This window comes from Harpia harpyja, chromosome Z (genome assembly GCF_026419915.1).
Source record: "Harpia harpyja isolate bHarHar1 chromosome Z, bHarHar1 primary haplotype, whole genome shotgun sequence".
Lineage (NCBI taxonomy): Eukaryota > Metazoa > Chordata > Aves > Accipitriformes > Accipitridae > Harpia > Harpia harpyja.
Genome location: NC_068969.1, coordinates 13,090,742 through 13,116,076, shown reverse-complemented (window position 1 = coordinate 13,116,076; position 25,335 = coordinate 13,090,742).

The following is a 25,335-nucleotide window of genomic DNA, read 5'->3' as shown; positions in this document are numbered from 1 at the left end:
AGCTCCTTGCAGGATGGCAAAGTCGCAGTGAGTTGTCTGTGTAGCTGTACTCAGGCAGGAGGGAACAAGAACATCAAGAACATCATAGCCCCATTGATTTGGCGGGGGAGCTGAAGTTTTCAATTATATGATGAGTATTAACGTTGTGTTGCAACTCTATGTGTATTTCCTCATGAATTTTCCAGTATTTATTGGGCCTCTTAGGCTGGGTACAAGTTGTATTAGTGACATATAATAATAATAATTAGTTCTACTTTACAGAAAGCAGCACTACAGCAGAAAAATGATCTGGCAGGTGCTTAGCTCAGGGCTAGAAAAAAATGAGTCCCCAACAGCACTCTAACCAAGAAGCTAAACTGCCATAGTCCTTGAGATGAGTGAGTTTTTTTCTTTCCAACAGTTTCAGTATTTACACCACTCCACTATTTTGGTCTTAGTGGTTTCTGGGCTAAACCAGTGTATAACAATGGAGAGGACTGAGGAAAGATTCTGTGAATGGCTCTGGACAGTGGCTCTGCATGCAGTGTTAAGAGAACAGTTTAGTTATGAGAAGTTGTTCAGCTGAATACCATGAGGCTGCTGTCCGCATTGACCAGTAAAGCTCAGCCCATTTCAGTGGGATATGGCAAAATTTGCAGTAAGGCTCCTTCCTTACTCTGTGAGATTGTGCTACTCCCATGTCACTGTGCAGTACTGTTTGTCACAGCTGCGTTGGTATTGCAAGACCTTGGAGGTACCACAGCACTAGGAAGACAGCACCTGGCCGCCTGGACCAAGTCCTAGCACCAGTGCTGCAGGGACCACGTAAAAAACAAACCAACCACCTTTTCTTTCTGGCAGAGATTTTGACCATTGATCCGTATGGCACTGGACACACAAAGGAAAATACCAATAACAGGAAAAATCCAGCAAGAGGGAGGTGTGTCTATGAACTTTTCAGTTCAATTGCTCTATTTCAAGCCTTATCCAAAATCTAATGGATCAATGGGAATCCTTCCAGTAACTTCAGCTGGGGTTTTATAAGGCTTGAATTAATGGCCTGGTTGCTACGATTCTGCATGCTCCTCTCACAGTACCACTCATGGTTGTGCCTGCAAAAAAGAATTAAGCCAACAGGGCTCCTTGATCAACATTTTGCAGATGGCAACAAATTAACTCACTTTGGAAGGATTTGATAGCAAAGGTTTGTCTCCAACTGTCTAAAAGTTTTCTATTATAAATGGAGGGAGAAAAGGCCATTTTTGACCCTGTTTATGGCCAAGTTCCAGCTGTATTAGGTTTAAGGCTAATTTTCTGATGAGAGGTAAATATTTAACATTAAGACTAAAAATGTCTTAGGAATAAGGAGCTCTTTGGGGTTAATGTGAGTGTTTGGCATAGGACTGCAAGCTCATCTGATTCGGAGGAGAAAGAACATGCTCTAGTGTAAAGGTTCAGGCTTCTCCTGTGGTTCTCTTTTACCCTTTGGGCAAAGGTCTTGGTGGTGCAGTGTACCAATCCAGCTGCTACCCCTTATTCTCCAAGTTTCTTTTTTCTCCTTGTGTCTTTTGAGGAACCCATCCTATCTCTTTTTTAACCATGCTGCTCATTTGTTCAAAAAATCCTCCCTTTGCTCTCCAGCGCCCACCCCATATCTCCTCCCCAGCAGCCACAGTCAGCTATGTTCCTTAAAAGCCAGACAGAGTTTTAATAACCAGCCAGCCAAGAGAGGCTGGTATTGAGTGGCAGCTTGTGGGTGCTCATGTACCTGCTTGCACACACAAACAAGGCTCTGCAATCCCTGCCTTGTGCCAGAAAATAGCTGGGTTTGAAACCACAGAGCTGCAGACACAAAGACAGGGCTGTGGTCAGGACTGGGCTGAAAGAGCAGTGCTTGTCCTGGAGAACCTCACTTCGTTTATGACTGACTCTCTCTGAGCCGCTTTTAGTGATGTGGGATAAAAAAAAAATGATAGTATGTACTCTGTAGGAGAGTATATATACATGTGTGTGTACACCCAGAGGCACATTTATAAACAGACCACAGAATAGATTGCAATGCTTGAACACACTCCAGTGTGTCTATGGACATCTTGTTCTCTCCTTCTGTCCTTGAGGTATCAGGTTTCCTTGTTTACAGTCTGCCTCATTCAGGATCTGGAATTCCTAAAAAGCAGCAAAACACTATCATGTGACTGAAGACTTATTTCCAGGAAAAGCGGAAGAGGTTCTGGGAAAGGTCAGTCCTCACGTTCTCGCTTGCTCCCATCAAGAATACAGAATGGAGATGAAGCCACTGTGAAATCCCTGATCCTTTGTCTTTCTGTTGAGCCTGGGATGAGATCTAAAGGAAAATCTAATGCTTGATGCAGAGTTCCTTACACTCATCATATTTTTCTTCCTCTTTAATGGTTTATTGACATGGGACATTTCACACAGAAGCGAGATTCCTGCCTCCTGGTATGTTAGTTGTTACAGTGGCTTCCTTATCTTCTGAAGGGTTATTTTTGCATGTGCTGTCAGAAGTGGTCATAACCCCGCTTGTGACATCACTAACAAGACCGTGGGACAGATCCAGGCAACAGTACATGTAGGAAGGACTACATTAACATAGTAACAGAAAACAAATAAAGAGGAAAACACAGACAAAACCAACAGCCCCCTGGTCCCATATGCCAAAAGCATCAATAAGAACATTTCTAAAGCTCTTCTCATTGGGCAAGAGCAGAACTAGCGAACCTTGATTATATGGGGTTATCTGGATGGGTGGCATCTGGGTCCCTGGGCTTGTGCTATAGCTTTCAAAGACCCTGCACTACAGCAAGTCCACAGAGCCTCTTCTGGCTGTGCCCCATAGGTCCCAGGAGGCTAGTGTCTCTCTGCTTGTGATGGGGCCATTTTGGCCTCCTCAAAGAGGAGGAGACCTCAATGACTTTGCCTTTTTAGATGCTGCAGTCATGGTTCCTGGCACTCTCAAGGTGTTCCTGGTCCTGCATGAGATGGGGTATGAAGGATGAGCAAGGCTGAAACCTGCTGCTGACATGCCTTGTCCAGCAAAGATGATGATGGGTGTGACGGAATGAAGTGCTAGAAAAGGTAACGGAAATCCCTAGTTACCTATCCAATGGAAGACTGGAAGACAGTGCTCACAGGGTTGGCTTTTGGTATGAGCAAGGTGGACAGTTTCCTACAGTGGCTGTCTGATGGCTGCCCTGCCCTGCAAGGCCATGTTGGCTAATTGCTGCTATGAGGGAGGGATATGGTGTGAGGGACACTGGCTATTCCTGGGGATCTGCTGCTGAATCTCTCCTTGAGGCTGCAGCCACTGCTTCCATCCCTCTGATCTTGCTGGCGGTAGCAGGAGAACCCTTAGATGATGATAGATACTGAATCTTGTTCTGATAACATCGTGATCAACAGCAAAAATTCCCACTGTCTAGAGTTTTGCCCTGCAGCTGTGTGTCTTTGTGCTTTTGAGGTGCTGAGTCTTCTGGTCTAGCTCCAACAAGAGCATGTACAAGCAAGCTTAAGTTTTAGCAAGAATCCTGCAAAAAGGCTCGCCTGCTTAAGCTCTTTCTTAGATCCAGGCTCAAACTCTCAGTCCCAGGCAGGACCAAGCCCATAATGATTCTCTATTTCTGTACAAATCTGCTGGAAAATACAGTAATCTGGAGACCTGCAGCAGGCTGAGGGTTTAGAGCATTCCTCAGGCATCCTCCACTTGTACAACCCACTCACACATCTATACAGGCCACCTGCACAAAGTCCCGTTGTGCTGTGTCAGTATTGCAAGGGTCATTGATGAAGTTGCAGGGCGGAAAAATATCAACAAATATGCAGTGAACACACTGCAGCTCTATCGCCATGAAGTGAGAGCAGTAGGCACTCTAGGCTCCATTCCAGTGCAAGTCAGTGTTGGATTATGGAGCAAATCCAAAATTTGGAGAAGCAATAAGGAAAACCAGTAACGTCTGCACAGTCTTCATTCCTGAGGGACACTGACTATAAAACACAGGTGCCTATAAAATCTGGCACACATTGCTATGCTATGAAAAGAAAACTCATAGCTGCAGCATGGTAAATACCTATAGCACCTGGTGTGGAAGCTCAGTAATTTCAGGAAATTCTGATTCACTGGCTAAAGTCTAGACTGTAACTTAAATTTAGCCATCCTGCCTGAGATCAGGGCCTTACCTCTTCTCACTGATAGTGGCCAGTGATGGTTACTTGCAGAAAGAGAAAAAGAAATGAGTATAGCTTGTCTGTCCTTCTGGTTACAGCCAGCAGCAACTTGGTGATCTTGTAAGCCAGAAGTTCTTTGTGGGTCTTCAGGTTAATACCAGAGATCAGCCATGGGCTGATCCTCTTTTTGGACACAGTTATGCCTTTGGACTCATAACATCCTGCAGCAACCAGATTCATGGGTCCATGAGGCGCAGTGTGAGATATATTTGTGTGCTTGTTTTAAATATACATACTAGTATACTGTAGTATGTAGCATTTCTGCACATTCTCCCTTGCCCATGTGACAGTATCAGGCAATTGTTCCCGAGGTTCAAGTCCTTTGTACCAATCAGGCAGTGCAGAGGCATGGTCTGGTTCCTGTCAACATGCAGTCATCTGGCCACTGGACTCTTGGTTACTCTGAGTAGAGGTGTGACTTTGAAGAGAAAGTCCTGGACCAGAAAAGCCCTACCCCAGAAGGTGCCTGCCTTACTGTACTGTGTCAGAGTTTGTATTGAGTGAAGTCTTGGGCCATGCAGTCTGTTTGCTAACCAGAAGGCATATGTGCTGCCAGGCTGCAATTCCATGTCAGTTTGAATCAACAAGTGTGACTTTTTTATTTTCCTGAGATCTCATCTGAGCTGCTATCAGCTTGGATCCAACCTGGTGGATCAATGAAAGTTATGACGCTACACAGATTTGTTTTTCAGTGGCATTGATAACCCAGTGTTGCAAGATCCTCAGCTCAGACTCAGAGTCTGGCTAACTGAAGGTTGTGAAATTTCCAAAGGCAACAAGGGGGAAAAAAGCAAAAACCCAGTCTCCCCTGTGTTGCAACTGTGAGTGCAATCAGTCGCAAACAATAATTCTCTCACTGGACACTCAGATTCATTTTAGTTGGGTCCATGGAAAGTCATTTCTACATATATCAGCTAGATGTCTGACCTGAGGGTTAAACCAAAGAAATCTGCTTGCAGAAAAGTTGCGAATGCAAAATTCTGGCATGGCCATCCAAGTTCTGCCCTCGACTAATACAGTTTGTCTCAAAATTGTGACCACGTTGAGCAATTGTACAGGGGAAGGGAAGAATTTAACCATTCTGAAGAACATCTGTAAGCTAAAAGCCAAGCAATGAGAACCACCAGAAATGGAAAGACTTGATTAATGAGCAACACTTTAGTGAAGATATTTGCTGTGAAACAGCTCCCAGGGCTGCACTGGTGCTTCAAAGCATTCTCCTTCATTTTCTTGGACTGCTATGGTTTTAGCTGCTCTGTGCCATAGATAAATGAGAGGACCCAATTCCCCTTGCTCAGCATTTCAGCTGCTTTCTTTGACTCAAAGTGTGGGCTAGTGGCTGAAACATGAAGGTACTGTGTTTAATTGGATCTGATTCCCACAGCAACATACTGAAGCATTTCTGTTATTAGTGGGCACTTCAACACCTGAACATGACACAAAGACAGAAAGATTCTAGTGAGTATTCAGTGACGTTGGTTGGATAATGGCAGTGCAGAGAAGACCTAGTCTTGGGCTGTGAATGTGATGTATAGGCAGGGGACACGCAGGCAGTCCCTACCTCAGTGAGCCTGGCCAGAGCTCAGCAGGACTTTCCCAAAACAGTCCCTTAAGCAAATTCAGAGGAAGGGTCCCAAGGGGAAGAATTAACACAATTTGCACCTGGGAGTTGAGGAAAACAGAAGAAAAGCTCTAGCAAACTCTGCTCCAGCTCTTCCCACTTGGAAGAATGAATTCACAACGTGAATTCAAGCTCCCAGTAACCCCCCAGAATATAGGCCAGAATAAAAATAATGTAATCTGATCTAATCCCATCTAATCTAATTTCATTTCTCTCTACCGTGAAATGGCCATAAAAACATCTAAGACATTTTTACTTCTTTTAAATGTTGGCCATCTGCAGGATCATATTATGCATACCATCGCTATATGGACACTGTTCCTTAGTGGAATTATCATTTAACTAAACCACAATATGTTGCAAGAGGAAATCCTTGTAAAGGACAGCTACAGCCAGGAGAAGCCTTGTGAATATTTTTACTAGGATCACTATAACAACAATTGGAATATGCGACGCTACAATGATCATTAAATTTTACCCACTGTGGAATTGCCATTGTGGATGACCTCTCTTTCAGCAAGGGCAAAATGTAGCACAGAACAGGGTCCTGATTCATCTTACCCATACCTCAATGGGCCTGTCATATGCATGCAAGGAGGAGCTAAGATCCCCCATCTGAATCTGAAAGAGCAAGTGTAAGAGTAGGCCAAAGACCTTCATACCTTTTAATGCAGTAAATAATGTTGCATATGCAGTGGAGCAACCACTGAGAGCAGTGCTTAACACCTCAGGTAGTTTTCCATTTTTCCTTGACTAGTATCTTGATCATCAGACTTCTATATTTGTAACCTATGTTACATTGGACTCTGAATATAAAGACCAATGACAAGAGAAAGTGGCAGTAATTTCTGACTCAACATTTTCATCAATCAAAAACAATCCTAAAATGACTGACACTGCATCAGCTAGGGCAAGAATCTGATCCCTTTGTACTTAAGATACTGCTTGAAACCATAAAATCAAATGAGGTCACGTATATAGCAAGGTGCATGAATAAAGGCATCACAATCTGACATACGTCTTTGGTGAAGCACATTGAAGTCCTCCAAAGGGAGGTGCAATAGAAGGGTGAAGTGTTAATACTTCCTTTGACTTTTTACGACTCCTGTTTTGCAAAGACTGATCATGTGCTGTTGTTTTGAACTTCACTCGTGTTTGCTCTATTTCCTAGATCTGCCTTTGTGATGGCCACTCCCAGAGTAATCACCCTGAGGAAATTCATGTCTGGACTGATGAAGCTCAGTTTTATTCTCAGCTCCTCACTGAGAATATGGAAGTTTTTCTTCTACCTGCATTTTGTCCAAAGCCTTCCTAATTTACAGATCAGTGAATTAGTTCTGGCTGCTTTGGTGTCAGCTCTTCCATGTCATCTGCACATACTCTATTACTTCTAGGGTCCCCAAACCACATGTGAAATGTGCCAGGTAGACTTTCTGTTGCCTGGCATTTTGTGTATAGGGATACACAGGGTCTGTGTTTAAATTCTGAGCCAGGCGTACCAAGCCTGGATTTCAGTGAACCAAGAAGTTGTGATGACACCATAGATACGGACCATAGCAAAAAAATATTTCAGCCAACAAGAGCTCAATTTGCAGCACCTGGTGGTGTCGAGACCAAGGCACTAATCTCTGACACTGGGTTTGCTTTTTTAAGTGGGTACAATACCAGGTCAGTGTTAGGCTACTGCGGATGGCTTGTGTCCACACAGTGTGGGTACCTCTGTATTATACCTCCCCACATTTCCCATTTTGTGTGCAAAAATGTCTTGGGATGTTCTCCTGCTTGTTGAGGGGTACCCAAGGGATTCTGCTGAGTTCAGCCTAATTTCTCTTCTCTCTTCTTTAATGAATGGTCACAGAATGATTAGTTCCAGAACTAGAACCCTTTAAACTCCACCTGTCAACTGTAGGCTGTGCCCTGCACAGAGCAAACAGTGTCAGGCAAACAGGAGGAGGTCTAGGGTTATGAAAATGGCCACTCAACACCATGGTCCTCAAGAAAGCTCTGTGTTCCTACAAAGACAGAGCTAACCTGCCTCCACACCAAAACACTGAAGACTGGCAGGGGCAGGAGGAGCCCATGTTTGGATGCATGAAGACTCCACATTATGAAAACCTCCCAAAAACAATACAGAGGGAACAATAAAGTGTTTCAAAATTTGAGCCCAAAGGAAAAGCAAATTGACGTCTAACAAAAGACTGATTTTCTTCTCCCATAGAGAGGTGTCTGCCACTTACTCGAGCTGGCAAGTCAGTGTCTCAAAGGGCAATTTAACCAAGTTGCATAAGGCCTTGGCTGGGTGGCTGTAGAAATATAGGGCCTCTTATCTGAATGCTGGCCACAGCTGTTACGGATCTTGAAGGAATTATCTCTGTGCCTGTCAAATGTCTGCTTTGTAAGCAAACAAAGAGGCTGAAACACTAGTGGTGCACATGACACACTGCAGCTCATAGGGCAGAGCCAGGAGGCAGAAAATGGGAGCTTTTTTCCCTGGCATCAGAAACCTGATGTCCCATGAGTGACTCCAATGGATGGATAGGCCCTAATCCCTGTGCGTTATATAAACCTGTGCCTTGTCATAGAAAAATAGCCAATATGGTCTAAGCACTGATCTCAGTGTCTTTGGTAAGCTATAAATCATCTACACCTCTCATGAATATTCTGGCATATAGCCTACAGAACTACATTTGTTTTCTCTCTCACCACCCAGGAGTTGTTCCATATAAATGTGGGTAGACCCAAATGACCCTGATGCTAAAAATCAGGCCGTGCATTGGAGCTCTTTCACATTAAATATCTTCTTCCTTTTCTGTCTTCCCTCCCTTAGTCACCACTGTATTTTTCCTCTACAATACAGTCACAGTGCTTCCTCTGTGAACCAACCTAACTGCCTTTCCGTATCTCTGGTAGTGTCTCCATTACCAACACCCCCACAACACGTAATAAATAACCTTTGAGAGTCTGACCACAGAGACTGTGGGATGCCTGTATATTGGGTAACCAGAATACTTTGTGTTCTCTTGTGTGTTTTTATGCTACCACCAGTTCCATAAAACCCCTTGATAATTGCCCATTGCTGTGACTCTTTGCACGTATGCGTGTGGGTCCAGATCTTGTCCGTGTGCAACATGAACCTTCGCTCTCCCAAAGTGTAGCTGCTGTGGCATAATCTAGTCCAAATATGAGGACTGGCGACCAAATGAGGATACTGATTTTGTGGTTTTTTCCGTTCAAGACTTTCCTTCTTTGTGCTCTGTCAGAAATTACTGGCAGTGAAGAGGAGGATGGTGACAGTATGAATGGATGAATGACCAGATGAATGAATGTGAAGGGCTGTCCTGAGGCCTCTCTCATCTGTTTTTCCCCTGACAGAGACCTCTAGGTGTTCCTGCAGTGTGTTCCTGAGCTGTTTATCCACGTCTTTTTTGAAAATATCTTAGTTCAAAGTGACACAGCTTCACATTTTCTTTATATGTCTAATCAAATGCAAACAATTAAGATTGCCTAACTGAACTCTGTGCCAACAGGTAACTACAGTTCAAAGGACCTTTTACTCAGTTAACAGGTTGGATAACATTTCTTCCACACCCTTCAAACAAAGTTGTAGTGTAACATGTAACAGAACTTTCCTGTCAAAATCTCTAGTTCTAGGGTCAGCTCTCAGGCCAGCTGCCTGAGGCCCCAGGTTATGAAGGACACCTCTGGGCTGAGTAGAAAATCGATACAAGACATTCAATGTTCCACTGAAAAAGTGGGAATGCATCCATTTCAGGCTCCATGCAAGACTACAAGGCTATTGCCAGTTCTGTGTGTGTCAGCTGAAAACTAACAAAGCGGTATCACCTTGCAATGAAGACAATCTTATCAAGGACTACCAACTAATTTCCATTCCAGTTATGTTGCTGCAATTTTTATCTCATTAGTCTCAATGACATCGGGCAGAGGAGGTGTTAATATAAAGGAAGATTGTGTTTCTAGTTACGGCTTAACACTATAAAGCAGAGAGTGTGTTTTGTTCCAAGCTTTGCCATAGATCTGGGTTGCTTAACATACCTTTGCCTCAGGGCTTTTAATCTGCAAAGTGGTGTGAGCAGTTACACTTAGCTGTGAATCTAAAATCATTCCTATATTTAAAGTGCTTTTTCTGGAAGATAGTGCTGGTGCATAAATATCATTGCAGTGCAGGTGGCTTGGCTATACTTGTCATAGGAGATCACCTCCAAGTGTCTGCTGTATTTTGGAGATTCACATAGTTAAGTTTGTGCTCATCATTTATGTGGATAGCTGGATTTAGTTTAGCTAGGGCTGGAGGTGGTATTTGGCTAGACAGGTGTCTCATCCGAATGAAATCTGAATCTTTAAAGAAAGGAGAGCAGCAGGGAATGGGCTCAGCCAAGGACTCGCTGTGAGATATGGGGCTCTTCAACTCCCAGGTTCAAATCCAATAAAGTTAATAGAAATCACATGGGCAGCCAGTTGGGAGCTTGTGTGCATTGTATTGGTGAATTTTACTATCAAGTTACAGGACAAGTGACTTCATCAGCTCTAAGGACAAGCTGGGAACAGTGATGAAAACCGAATAAACTGTATCAACCTAGGGCAGTGATTTGGTACTTTAAAGGAGTGATGTGTGAGAGGAATGAATTAAGTCTTAGTCTTATAGGTCCCTTTTTTGACAGAGAAGGAAAGACTTTACAGTGGGTGAACACCAAGGCTTCTTCCTGGGAGATCAAGGAGGTCAAAATCTTCTATCAGCTCTGTGGTCCTTACCATGAAACTAGATGACGGTTCTGATGCATCAGGAAAACTCACAGTTCTAACCACACATTTTCTTTGGTTTGTTTGAGAAGGCAGGTTAACCTCCCTTTTTGAAAAAGGTTTCTTTTGTCTTCATACTCACAGAAAAGATGGATATGAATACAAGGGAGAGGTAAAGGGATGGTTTGCCAGCATGGCCAGGGCACCTGCAGGATGTAAAAATGTCCAGTGACTCATGGATGCGCAGTGATTTTATAAAACCTGCCCTAACTCTGTGCAGGCTTCAGAATGGTTTCTACCACTGAAGAACCTGGAGTTCTGACACCATTCAGCTCCAGGCTTGTATCACTTCATGGTTTTTAAACTGATGTGATGCCTCAGTTGGTGGCTGTTTTATAGTAGCCTGTGGCTTCTTGTGTACAGCAAAAGACAAGCCCTGTGATTTCTGAAACACCCTGCTAATTTGAAAACAGATACCAAGGCACATTGCAGTCTATCAGCAGGAGAAAGGGGTTTCCAAATTTCTGCTCACCCCAGTCTCATCACTGGGGAGAGCTCTCATTTCTCCACAGGCTCCAGAGCCTCCTTGTAAAAAGCAATGAGGGACCAGTGTGCCTCTCTCAGTAGGGAGTTAATTAACAGCCCTGGGTGAAACACTGGGGGGAAGGTGACTATTTTCCAGCAATTTCTCATTTTCCCTCTTCCCTCAGCACAGCTGAGGACTCCCTGAAGGATGCCCCCAGGCAGGGAGGCTACAGTCATCAGGGACTGTGATTGGCTGAAAGCACCCCATGTGACCAGGGAAGCCATTTTAGGTGATGGGGCTTGAGGCTGGCTGGAGGTTTGTATGTCCTCTGGTCAGCAGTGGTGTGTGGGCTCAGTTTGCAGGTGTGTATGTTAATAGCAGCCGTGTTAAATTGCATTTACTGTAGGAACAAGCAGTCTGGCTGCTCTGGAGGTGGGAGAAGTGAGGTACTGGCCTTGTCTCCTCATCCCAAAAGGCACTGGAGGGGAGCCCTGTCCAGATGAAGCCTGCGGGTCTTGGTGGCGAAGTGTCCAGAGCAGTAGGTAAGGCTCTGCACGCCTTTTGGGTTTATTTATTTGCATAGTGTTGGTGTGCTGGTGCAAAAACTGGTTACAGCATGTGTGCGGGAGTGTATGCTTGCTTCACCCTCTAGGTATATTTGGAGAACTGGATTGGGCCATCTGTATTTGGAACTCCTGGCATGTGTTTCTGCGATGTTTGGTTGCTTTCTTTTGACTACACTTGTTTTATCCATCTTAGTTTCCTGTTTGTCTCGACTTACCTGTAAACTTGTAGGGCCTCTTCGTTGCAACAATTCATTTTAGGTAGGGGGATGCATTTGTGTTGTTGTCTGGCTGGAACTGAAGTATTGAGAGGTCAGCTAAGAGAAAGGCCTAGCTAAAAATGTGCATGCGTTTCCCAGTGCTTAGGCACAGTCCTGGAGCTGTTTTTGTTTCTCTACATTGGGTTTATGCACCTCTTTACATTTCACTTTGAGTTTGTGGTCGTAGAAGCACAACTTGGCAGATGCAACTGGTGTGATTCTTCCAGATAAAATTTCAGGGTAGGGAGAGGATTTCAGGGCATTTTCAGGTGGACCTGGATGTCCCAAGGCAAAGTTGGAGCTCCTGGAGTTGTTTAAAAAAAAAAAAAAAATCAGCACTTTTGCATGAAACCAAGCAGTAAATCATGGGCAGTGTGTCAGATTAAAACTAGAAAACAGGCCCCCAAAATCACTGTTACCGCATTCTGTCAGTGTTGGCAAATAAGAATTAAACTCATGATTGTGTAAATGGGGAAACTGAGGCAGGGACTGGCTGAGACCACACATTAAGTCATTGAAAGAGCTTGGAGTGTCATCTAAGGATTCTGTGTGCAACTTCTGGTTAGAACTGATGATTTTGGGTGTCTCATTGTGAGAGCTTTAATAGAGACTGATGTGTGTGTGTTGGTTTTGGTGGGGGGGTTTCTGGGGGGTGGGGTGTTGGTGTTGTCCATGTCTGTGTCCCTCTCCCTCTCCCCACCCTAGATGTTCACTCCTATCTATAAGATACGAAGTACCTTTCTAGTGCACAATTTTAGGTGCTGTAGAAGCAAATAATCTGGATTAATACATGGTTTTGAAAAATCCTTACCTTGCATCCCTTCTTCCTTGAGTAAGAAAGACTATCTATGGGAAATATTTCCACTTACATGTACCCCAAAGCTAGAGCATAACACAGAGAAACCTACTTAGCTTTTGTCCGCTGTAGTGCACAGGTGAGAATGGGCTTCCAAGTACATGACTTACCATTTCTAAAATAGGAAAGGCCTATGCAAGGAGCAGCAGATGTAGCTACAAACCTTCCAGAATGTATTCTCTGTGTGACTGGTGCATGTTGTTGAAACTGGGGTCTCACTTTAAGGAAATAGCAGAGAGGAATAGAGAGGAACAAGGAGAAGTTAAACCTTATCATGTTTGGCATGTTACTGTGGGCTCAGAGCTCTAAAGGGACTCTCCCAGAGGCGTATGTTGGCTAGCAGTTTTGGCTTGCCACAGGTAATAGGAGGCTGCACTCATGAAGAACTAAATGTACAAGTTTATTAAAACACCAGTAGCCTGTTGTCATTCTCCAGGATAGATTTCTTGTCTTCTTTCATCACACTTTATAGAGCATGTTGAGACACAATTGAGAACACTCTGCTGCTCTTGTTCAGAAGCAGGGAGTGTTCCTGTGAATGGGAAAGCTCCATTTGGATTAATCATGGGTGATTAGGTGTCTAATGGCCTCTGCAGCTCTTTAGATCTGAGATCTGCAGCAATAGCTGATGCAAAAACTGTGTGTGTGTGTGACAGTGAGTAAGAACTAGCATGCAAGGGCATGTGTACAGCCCTATCTATAGGCATGTACATGAGTTCTGTTTTCCCAGCCTTGCAATTTCATACTTTGACCAGGTTATATCTTGCTGCTGTCTATGTGATCGCTTATTCTTGTCCTCAAAAACAGGGTTAGTCAGCATTTTCTGAGCTTTTTGGGGAATTGTGAAGGAACTACAGAGTTGTCAGGAGTGTGTGTCTGCGTGGAAATAATACCAGTAAAATCGTCACTTGAAAGGGAAGATAGAAACTCACAGGTTTTGGTGTTTTGTTTTGGTTTGGGTTTTTTTGTGCTTGGTTTGATGAGCAAAAAAATGGATGCATTAAAAAAATTAACCAGGCAGTGGTGGGAATATGAGAAGTGAAATCTGTTTGCTCTGTGTGTGTATGTATATGTGTGGTGATTTTAAGTGATGGGAGGAGAAAACACACTAACCATCCCTTTTTAGCAGTGTCCCAATGCCTGTTTCAGATCTAGGCCTGCTTACTGATCTATCCAGTCCTTCCTCTGGGGAGTTTCATGGAAGGTCTTAATTTCTGCAGGCCATCTCTCCTTGTGCTGCTCCGTGTGCTTGTTGTGAGGGAGAAAGATCTTGTTGTCAGATGTCTAAAAATCTATTTCAAAGTGGAGTAAAAAGCATGAGATGTCTTTTTGTTCTGCATTTGTACAGCTCCTGCTCAGCAGGATTGCTCATGACTGAGATCCTTGATCTCTATATCAATACAGAAAACTAGTAAAATAAGCTGCTACCTGGGGCAGGCTGAATTCCTAAGTCTGACCAAGGTGAAAAAGCAAGGCTCTTTAAATGCCAAACAGACCATCTGTCAACGGGTTATGCCAGGTTTCTTGAAGACCAGCCATACAACTCAAATTGTGAAACTGTCTAAAATATTGCATAGATAAAAGTTTCATATCACAAACTATTAAGTTGTGATGAAGCCACAAAAAAATCTTGCCGTGTAAGTCATGCTGTCTGGGAAGGGAGCAATGAGACAACAACAGTTCAGCTGACTCCCTAAACCAGCCTACTAATGATGTTTGATATATCACAGGGCCAGGCACTTGATATGAGACTGATGCATTTCCAGAGCCTATCTAGGCTAGTACATTGCAGTCAACTGTTCTATTCATGTTCTTGGAAGGTACCTCTCACGAAAGTATCTTTACAGAGGCTCACTTTAACATGGTGAGTCCCTGTTGTGATGATTCATACAAAGGCAGGCATAGGTCCTTGATCCCCTCTGAATACTTGTTTGCATCCTGATGACTTTTAAGAATGAACAGACTATGGGTTGATCAGCCCAGGCTGAGAGGGTGGAGGAAGGAGATATTGCTAAATGAATGCTGTGCTATTAATTGCTGAGCAGATGCCTCCCAGATTGTAAAAACAGTCTTTTTGCAAGGCTGCTTCTGGGAGGCAAGGTGCAGCTGAATAAATTCCAGCCTGACAACAGTGAGAAGGTGACAGCAGCACTTGGTTAAAGTTGCTGCTCCAATACCTGAGTTGAGATGAAGAATGCTCTGGGTTTGTGTTCTGTATCCGAGTGCTTGTCCTTCCCTAGTTCCCATTTTGTGTGGCTTTTTTGCTGTAGTATGTACTATTTTATACCAACACTTGTTTAAGTGCCCCAGGTGGATACAGGTAGAAATGGAAAGCTCTTCAGACTGCATTTTCCCTGAAGTGGAGAACCAAATTAAACTGGTCTTGCAGATCCATCCATTGTGGCGTTGCCCTTTACCAACAGTTTTGGGGTTTTTGTTTCTTTGTTTTTTTCCCCCTGCAGTTTCTGCTCCCATTGTGTGACCTTATTCTGCTGAATTCCATCTTGCGGAAGGAGATGCTTCCCAGCCTACACTCCAGTGAGAGGCCGTGGCCTTGGGCCCTGATTCTGCAGATGGGAGTGTCCTTACCCTAGTTTCCATGAGTGTGAAACCTGCTGGTTTCTGTACTAAAATTAAGTACAGGCATGTGTGTTTGTGGAATTGGGGCCTGAGAGAACAGAAGCAAAATGTCTCAGAGTGTCTGCTGTTCACTTTTAACCCTTTGATATGTATGTGCTTTGAATTTGTTCTTGAAATGCATTCACTTTGCTGTATCTGCTTGGGAGTCCTTTTGCAAGGAAGAAGAGGAAGGAGAACAGAAGTGTTTTACTCTTAGGTTGTGATAGGTGCTTTTGACAGGGGATGGCATTGGTTTCTAATTTGGCAAAGTAATCATCTCTGTCCTACAGGGTGTTGTCCAAGCATCTCTTGGTGTATAGGGGATTTATGGGCACAGATCTTCAATGTCAGCAAAATAGCAGGTCTCTTGGGGACACCTTGGATGGCTAATGAATGGGCCTCTGAAGTCTTGTCTGAAGGAAATTTATGAAGGCTTGGAGCCAGTGTAATTCAGCAGCATGAGAGGTTTTGAAAAATAGGTATGTGGCTGTCTTGTGTAGGTGACAAATGGATTGCATGGGTGTAGAGAGACTGTGTGCTCAGGGTCTGCACCTCAAAATGTTTCTAGAGCTGCAAAAACGACTGCAGGAAAGCTGAGGGATCTTGGGTGAAGCTCTGGAATGGAAGACTGGCTTTCAGTACAATTTTGTAGACTGGGAAGTGTATAGGATTGTGCTGATAGTGCCCTGGTTTTTTTAGTGCCCTTTGTTGTGGTTTTTTCTTTTTTTTTTTTTTTTGTTAAAGCTATTGCATATGGAGTCATAAATCACAGAGTCATACCTCAAAAAAGCCAGAAAATTAAAAAGATAATGTTTTCCTTTATTTTTTTGCATTCTCATTCTTTTGTTTGATTTCATGATTTCCAAGTGACTGAAGTCTATGTTGCTACTGTTGCAAGGATGACAGTCATCACCACTGGCTACAGCAGTCAGGTGTCTGTTACTCATGAGGTCTTCCTTGACTTGTTGGTGAAGGCTAACTGTGTACCTGCAGGGTGATTCAGCCTGTACTAAGGCCTTTGGTGAAATAACATCTGGATGCGCCTGGCTATCTCTGTAGGCAATGGGGAACAGTTATCACAGTTCCGGAGTTAGGAGTGTATGGTAGAGATCAGACCATACTCCACAAAGATCCATGGCATACTCCTTGAGAAGCTGGCGTTTCATGGCTTGGACAAGTGTACTCTTTGCTGGGTGAAAAAGTGGCTGGATGGACGAGCCCAGAGGGTTGTGGTGAATGGAGTGAAATCCAGTTGGCAGCGGGTCACAAGTGATGTTCCCCAGGGCTCGGTGTTGGGCCCTGTTCTGTTTTAATATCTTTATCAATGATTTGGATGAGGGGATTGAGTGCACCCTCAGTAAGTTTGCAGATGACACCAAGTTGGGAGGGAGGGTTGATCTGCTTGAGGGTAGGGAGGCTCTACAGAGAGATCTGGACAGGCTGGGTCAATGGGCAGAGGCCAATCGTATGAGGTTCAAAGGCCAGTCGTATGAAGTTCAACAAGGCCGAGTGCCAGGTCCTGCGCTTCGGTCATGGCGACCCCGTGCGGCGCTATGGGCTTGGGGAAGAGTGGCTGGAAAGCTGCCCGGCAGAGAAAGACCTGGGGGTGCTGACTGACAGCCGGCTGAATATGAGCCAGCAGTGTGCCCAGGTGGCCAAGGTGGCCAACGGCATCCTGGCCTGTATCAGAACTAGTGTGGCCGGCAGGAGCAGGGAGGTGGTTGTTCCCCTGTACTCGGCACTGGTGAGGCCGCACCTCGAGTACTGTGTTCAGTTTTGGGCCCCTTGCTACAGGAAAGACATTGAGCTGTTGGAGCGTGTCCAGAGAAGGGCAACCGAGTTGGTGAGGGGCCTGGAGCACAAGTCTTATGAGGAGCGGCTGAGGGATCTGGGGTTGTTCAGTCTGGAGAAAAGGAGGCTGAGGGGAGACCTTATTGCTCTCTACAACTGCCTGAAGGGGGGTTGTAGTGAGGTGGGTGCTGGTCTCTTCTGTCAGGTGGCTGGAGATAGGACGAGAGGAAATGGCCTCAAGTTGGGGCAGGGGAGGCTTAGATTGGATATTAGGAAAAATGTCTTTACTGAAAGGGTTGTCAGGCATTGGAACAGGCTGCCCAGGGAAGTGGTTGAGTCACCATCCCTGGAGGTATTAAAAAAGCGCAGAGACAAGGCACTTCAGGACATGGTTTAGTGGGCATGGTTGATGGTTGGACTCGATCTTGAAGGTCTTTTCCAACCTAAATGATTCTATGATTCTATGATCTTCTCGTCACTGCTTGTTGCCAGTGGGCACCTTTTTGGCAGGGACATCCTGGTGTAGTGGTGTTGAAGCCTTTTTCAGAAATGCTGGTTTCCAGCAACTCCTGTTCCTGCTCTGATCTTCAACCTTGTCCTGTGTCGAGCAAGGTTTCTTGAGACTAACTGTACTCTGTGCTGACTAATGGGTAGAGAGGTGATTATAGACTTAAACTGACAATATCCTCAAGCTGTGGGAACTCCTCTTAAATGCAGTGACATGCTGAAGTGTGACACTTTGATAGAATATGAGATAACTCTTTGGTGTCTGACTGGATTTGTTTGCTGCTTGCTTCCAGTAAGACTGGACAAATTGCATCGTCTTGGATATTAGAGGAAGTAAGTGCCTGTGGAAGTAGTTTATGCTGTGGAGACTTGAAGACAGACTTGGCATTGCAAAGTTCAGCACACTCAGGCTGTCAAGAAGGTGACAAAGCTAGCCCAGACCACTCTGGGAAAGAGGAGTGACTGTGATGCTTAGATCTGCTTGCAAATATTTCTGTCCCGAATTTGGGTTTTTAGGTCCAGTTCAGATTGAGCTATAGCAGCTCACAGAAGAGAGACAGTACAGTTCCCTGCACCAGAAGCATCTGTTGCTCCTCCTTGGAGCCTGGCAGAAAGTGTCATTATGCTGCAGCAGTCCCGGGCTGTATTGGGTGTATTACACAGGCATTAGCACTGAGGACAAGGAGACAAATACCAAGGAGGGAGGGAGCTTTCAGTTACTTTCATGTTAAATTGTTTCCTGTGGGTTTTTAACATATGGTGTTTATGGCAGAAACCTGTGACCTAGAGATGGGAGACACCTAATTCAGAGCCCACATCGTGTCACTGCTGTTCAGGATGCAGCAGGGTCACCTGGTTGGGCAAGAACATGTGCTGAGCTCTTTTTCCCCATCTCCTGCAGTTATGTGCATGTGTGCCTGTGTGCACTCGTGCTGCAGAAGCAGCCAGAGGCCCTTCCCACTGCAGAGCATCTGTCATCATGTGTTTAAAATAATCTGAAGCTAAAATGGGAGCATTCACTTTTCCTTCCTCTCCAGCCAGAGCCCAGAACAGGCAGCAGAGTCTGCCTTAAAGACTTGCAAGTAAATTGTGCAAGATCTTGGCAATGAAAGCATGTGGTGTGTGTCTCCACAGCTGGGGAGCTGTTGCAGGAAAGGGTCAGGGGACCCTATGCAGGACTGTGAAAGATGCCAACATAAAAGCCCAGCCTGAATTGCCACATTACAACTCTGGGGTGATGGAAGGGAGCGCTTGTAGGAGCACTGACCTTTGGATCTGCTTTCTTTATAATGTGTTATGTCCAACCACAAGTCCTCAAATTATGTAGAAGAGTAATTTTTCCAAACAGTACCCTTCCGTTTTCCAGTGACACATAAAGGCAAGGTAAATGGTAAGAAATAAAACATGCTTACTTTAATGGGGACGACAGCAAGACGATGGCTAATGGTGGATCACTTACTGCAGGCCTGGGAATGCCAGCTTCTGGGTGGAGATGAGCTCTGAGAAAGTGCTCAATTAATCTCACTGGAAGCCAGTGAGCTGCTTGTGCTCATGCTCACTCAGGAGCTGTTGTGGGAACTCAGTTGCGTTTGTGAATGTGTGTTGTCTCTGAGGATGCCTGTACAGGAGTGATTGTTCTTCATAAAAACACCTTCCCTCTCAGGCAAACAAAACAATCTGTGCTCAGACAAGTATTTGCAATTTTCCTGTTTTGTAATCAGTTTTTCAAAAAACATTGTCATTCAGGTGTGGAAAAGAAGCATTGCCATCCACCCACAAATGAAGGGCAGCAAACAGTCCATGATCTCTTCAGGCTAAAAACTGTTTGTTCAAAAGGTTTGGCAGCTACTGTCAAATAAGATCTTCACAAAAGTGTGGACTAGGTGAGATTGGTGTGGGGTGTTTGGGTTTTTTTCAGCTTGCTTTCCTTGTACCCCTTAACCCGCATGCATGCTCTACCCTGCCCTTTATGTGCATGTCTCTAAAACATAGCGCTATTGCACATACGCGGCATGTGCTTAAGTGGCTGGGACAAGTAAGGGTAATGATTTCTTTGAAGGCAAGGAGAGAGCTGGTAGGAGTTGTCCTTGATCTGTCCCCCTTGTACCACTGGAGATGAAATTTTCTGATTCTTCCGGGATATGGCACTGGGAGTAGGACTCATCAGATACCTATATTAATTTACTTGGGCTATGTATAGTGCATGACAAGATAGTCCAAGAAAGCTGATCATAGATCAATAAGGGGATAGCACAGACTGTCATCTATGTGCTGCAGTCTACACCACTGCAGCTAGTGGATGTCTTGTCTGAATTCCTATGTACAGATCTGCAGGTGAAGTACATCTCAGCATGGTCTGCCTCCCAGTGCACCCATTCTTTCAAGTCACCTTAGGCATATAATCAAATAGCTTGTCTCTTGCTGCTTTTTTCTCTAAATAAAATGAGGAAATTTCCTGTGAATTGTAGCAAAGTCCATCATGACCTTCCCCAAACTGTGTCTCTCCTTGGCTTTTATCTGTGGTATTTCTAGTGTGTTTACAGAGAATTGTTAACTGAGTTGGATCCTAATTGATTAGGTGGAACCCTTTGTATTGCTGCTGCTACTGAAGTCTTTGCACTGCTTGGAAGTTTAGACCTGTTTTGAATGATGGAAGATTTTAAGCTGGGTTTAGTATAGGAGCAAATTTCACATGGAAATGGGAGAGGAATATATTGTATGGGGGTTTTTTGGGGGGGGGGGGGGGGTTGTACTTCAGAAGCAAAATGACCACATATAACTTGAAGGTAATTTAACCTGGGTTTGCAAGAACTGTATTGTCTTGGGTGGGAGCCAGGATTTCTGCAAGGAGCTCAATAGACTATAGCTGTTCGGTTCACCTGAGAGGTGTTGTAGGAGTGTGGTTTCGGTTGGCAAAGGTAGTCCAAGTAGTGCCTGCTCCTCTCCCTTGCCTCCTCTCTCTCTTGCTGGGTTGTATCAATGTGACAGTTTGTAGGGCCTCAGTGTAAATCTGATTATTGAAATGAACCAGGCTAAGAAAGCCTATCGGGGGGGGGGGGAGGCATCAGGCATGAAGGGCAAGACTGTCCTCAGCAGCAAAGGCAGTTTATGAAAGTGTTTGCAGAACTTAGTGGTACCTGGAATGGTGGTACTTCACCTTATTCTGAAAATTTAGGGTGTTTCATTCCATACAAAGAAGTAATAAAGCAATTTCTTGTGGCAGAGTCTAGGAAATTGATGAAAGCACCTCAGGGTTTGGCAGCACCAATGACTCCAGCCTTCGGTTTGAAGACCCTGCATTTTTTTTTTAGTAGCAGTTTATTCTGTGTTGTAGCCTGCTGCAAGGGAGAGATTGTTAGCCAGAGTTATGAGACTTGAATCCAGGAATGGATTCAACCCAGACTGGTCCATTCTTGAAGGTGGCAGACACCAACTGATAGATAAAGTCTCTTCTGGGTGGGCTTGTATCCTCGCTGTCTCAAGGGAGATGTGTTTATGCTACCTACTTAGCACAACTGATGGGAACTTATGTGGGGATTTCTGCTAATCTCACTCTACTAAAGGCTCCTCCTGCTCTGCTACGAAGAGTAGATTGGTGGCAAGAGTGATGTGTTCTATACTGCATAGGTCTCCTTGCTGAATGAGAGTCAGCTAAGGAATAACAGCTCCACAGCCAGATGAAGGACAGGATTCCTCGTGGTGCTGGCACTCTGCTCAGAGCAAAGGATTTGCCTTAGGACAAGCAGACAAGTTTATGCAGAACTTCAGCATGCAGCAGAAGGTATAATTCTCTTTCAGGTGATCTGCTTTCATCATGAATTCTTCTGGGGTCTTCCTTAAGCTGTTGTGCTTACTGGCTCTAGGTAAAGGAAGATGTTTCAGACTCTAATACCCACAAAATAGCCACAACTGTAAAGCTTTGGTGTATCTGAAGCACAGGAATGCTGATTTATCTCTTCTACCTCAGCACAAGAAATCAGCCAAAGGGGCATGAGATATGAGACACTTTCAAAGACCAAAAATGGCAGCTGAAATAGGAAGAATTATGGCCTGTGCATCTCTTCCCTGTCTCCCCTCAACTTCTTAACGTTGAATCCATGACCTCCTTGAAGGCAAGAAGGCTTTAACACCAGAACTGAATTCTTAATCTGGGGAGAGTTGTATTATGAGTAATACTTTGTGTGCACAATTAGAAGACCAAATTTTTGCTGGTATAAATTAGCACAACTCCACCAACTGTGACCCAGTTCAGACTTGCATGCATCTCCCCTCTCTTCCTTTTACATGTCACTGTATCTCAGTTTTATCAGATCTGTCACTGCCCAGTAAGGCTGTCTTTGCAGCCCTTAAAATGTAAAGTGTACAGGACACAGTAATTTATTGTCTCTACCAGGAATTGCATGGCAAACTGCTGCTAGAATTAGAGTGGAGTTCCATGTACTGTGTAGTACTATGGAATACTGTGTACTATACAATAGATTACGTAACACTTCTGTTTAGCAACACCTGATTGAGCAGTAAGATGCAAAACAGCACATGATGAGATCACTTTACGTATGGCTTACAAACCTCTAAAGCTATAAGACAAAGTGAGTATCTTATATTTAGAGTAACCTGAGTCATCCTAAATAATGCTGACTACCAACATACCAGAACTTTAGTCATATTGTAGAGGTTACTGAATCAGGACTTGCTTGTGGATACCCTTGTCTATGTGAGTAATTGCACTGAAGTTAGTAACACTTGTTAATAAAGTACAACTTCTGGGAATTGGGTCAGATCAGGCTTTGGTATCTTATTGTAGGATGTTTTGTACCATAACATATTGTTCCATTAAACATGGACTTGTACTGATAGCTTTCAGTGCTGTAATAGCTGTGATTAGTGGCAGCTCTTCTCCCATATAAACATCTGTCTTTCCCATGTAGGTTTTCTGGATAGTTCTCATGTTGGCTGTTCCCAGAGTGTCTCATGCGAGAGGTGTTCTGCCACTTCTGAGCCAGGCAGATGTGGGAAAACATGCTGAAAAAGCACCTTTATGTTAACACAGTAGGAAAGTGTCTCTACATGTGACAAAAAGGTCAAAACTTTAAATCTTTAGACTTAATGAACTGAGATGTTTGTAAACAACCAAAAGGTGGAAAAGCCTGATAGGACAAAGTATAGTACAGGTGGGGTTAGAAACAGTTAATATGTTTGTTCATACGCATAAAGCTCTGCTCTTAAGTTTTTAATGCTGCAGTCGCCAGCAACAGAATTAACTAGTCCCGTCCTGCTCAGGTATGCATGCCTTGGATGAGATAGCAACCACCCTGATGTCCCCCTGACTTCAGGGTGTTGTGGCTCAGAACCCTCCACCCCTCCTTCTGTTTGGTGAAGGTTCAGCCCTGCAGCAAGAGATGCCAAAGTGCCTCTTCAGTGCAGAGAGGTTTGGGGTCCTTCTCAAACTCTGAAGAAATGTTTGTACTAGGTGGTGAAACAGGAAGGTTTTTGTTATGTTGTTTTGCCGTTAGTGAACTTGTGACAACAGTTACACAATTGTAACCCTGCTGGATTTCTGCTGAAATGTGTGGTTGGATCTCAGTTTCCCTCATGTGTGTCTGTGTGTTGCAGCTTCCCTTGATGAAAGTAGGCTCCAGCAGTGCTCATTGCTGGAGTCTCACATTTAGTCAACTGTAGGTGTATTTTAAAAGCCTAAGGCCAGATTCTGCTTCCATGTGAAGCTCTGTAGCTCAGATAGCTCAGCTGATTATGAAAGTGGCTGAGACCAAAGCTGTTGTGCATATTGCAGTGAGCAAAGGGGTTAGAGGACCAAACTAGCCACTCGGAGAGGGCCAAATGTCATTGTGACCTTGTGTGATCACTATTGTATATAAGTGGCTTTTGTAAGGCAAATTAATTCAAACAGTGACATATAACCAACAGCTGAGAAATCACACCCAGTGTTTGCTTAACCTGTTGCTTTGGGGGTCTGCCTCAGAGTTGTCTCACTCCTCTGACATTAATACTGTTAAGGTTAAATCGTTTAGCTCCTTGTTCCTGCTTGGTAATTTTGATCTGTTTGCAATTGTCATGAGGCTTGCTTCAGTGCTCCTTTGAATTTCTTGATAACCAAAGTGAGATGTATGCATTGCAGACAGAAGAGGCAGGGCAAACTGTAAAGATTATAGAAACTGATGTGAGAGCATATTAAGGGAGGAAGCAGATGATTTTCTGTTGTATATGCAACTTCCTGAGGTCACCTTGCCTAGTGCAGTGCAAGGGAGGGGAAAAAAAGTGCTGAACTGGGTCATAAAGGCTGCTTTGTTTATGAGCCTGCATTATGGCTGACTGACGTTCAGATTCTTGCAGTGTGCAGAGCCTTTGTAGCCACTGAGAAGTAGGGCTTGCCCTACTGAGCTACTGTGTACAAAGCACTTCAGAGACACAAAATTCTCTATAATTGTTTGTAGTAGCTTATGTACTGGGACATTTGTTTCCTGCTCCTCTTTCTGCTCTTTTATTTGATTCTTCACCTGTAGTCTATTAAACTCAACAAATTTACCTTCCTAGCTGCTTCTAATTGAAATTGGTGAGGCAAAATTGCTCGCAAGTAGTGGTGCTGCATTACACAAATCTGGTCTTCCTATGGCGTTCATTACTCTCCATTCCCATGTCTTGACCCCTTCAACTAAACATGTTCCTCCATTTCTCCCTAGAGCCTTGATGCCTTCTACCCTGCTTTTCTCCTTAGCTGGTACTGAACAGAAAAAAGCTAGAGTCTTGCCTTAATCTGATTAGGGTGAAATGTTTAACAGCCATTCACAGACTCTCTGAAAGGCATTAGCATTCAGACAGAGGAAAAGGATTGCTCAAGGAGCAGCCAAGATCAAGGCTATAACTTGCAGGAGTTAGTTAAATTGAGCAATGGAAAATGGAGGATGTATATCTAGAAAAAAGTTTCCTAGCAGTTAACTCCTTGAGGTTATTAGCTTTTCACAAGGGGTAAGATTGACTTGGTTAAACTAGATGCGTACCTAGGATCAGGCTGTAAAACTAGGATCCAAGAATGACGTTTTGCAGAGTCGAAGTGCTTGAGTCTAGGAGATTGGCTTAGATCTTTCTCTTTAAGACTGGACATGATTTTTCTTTTTTCCCCAAGCAGCACATTCCCAATGCTGTGTTGCTGCTGCAGTGGGCTGAATGACAGAGGGAGGAGGCTGTCCTGTTGAATTTCTATGTTCTCTCTCATTTCCCAAACCTGATGCAACCCTAAAATGAGAGATCTCGATGGGACAGGATGGTAATGAGTGCTTAAACAGCTTCTCCAAAGACTTGAGACTATTGGTGATATGTTTCCTTTCTTGAGTAACAAAGGCACATCAGCTTTTCCAAGATGAAAATATGATGTAAACTTTCCAGCCAAACTAACTCAATGATAAGCCAGTAACTGGTCCTTGCTGTATTTTTATGTTTGCAATTGGTAACATAACAGCATGGCAGTTACCCAGAAGTTTAAAAAAATGCAGCCTTTTCTGTAGCAAAGACGGGAATCCATAGGCAGAAATCACCTGATTTCTCTGGGAGGCTGCTGCATTAGGTTGTATTTTGTGATTTCTTGGAGAGATAGTGGG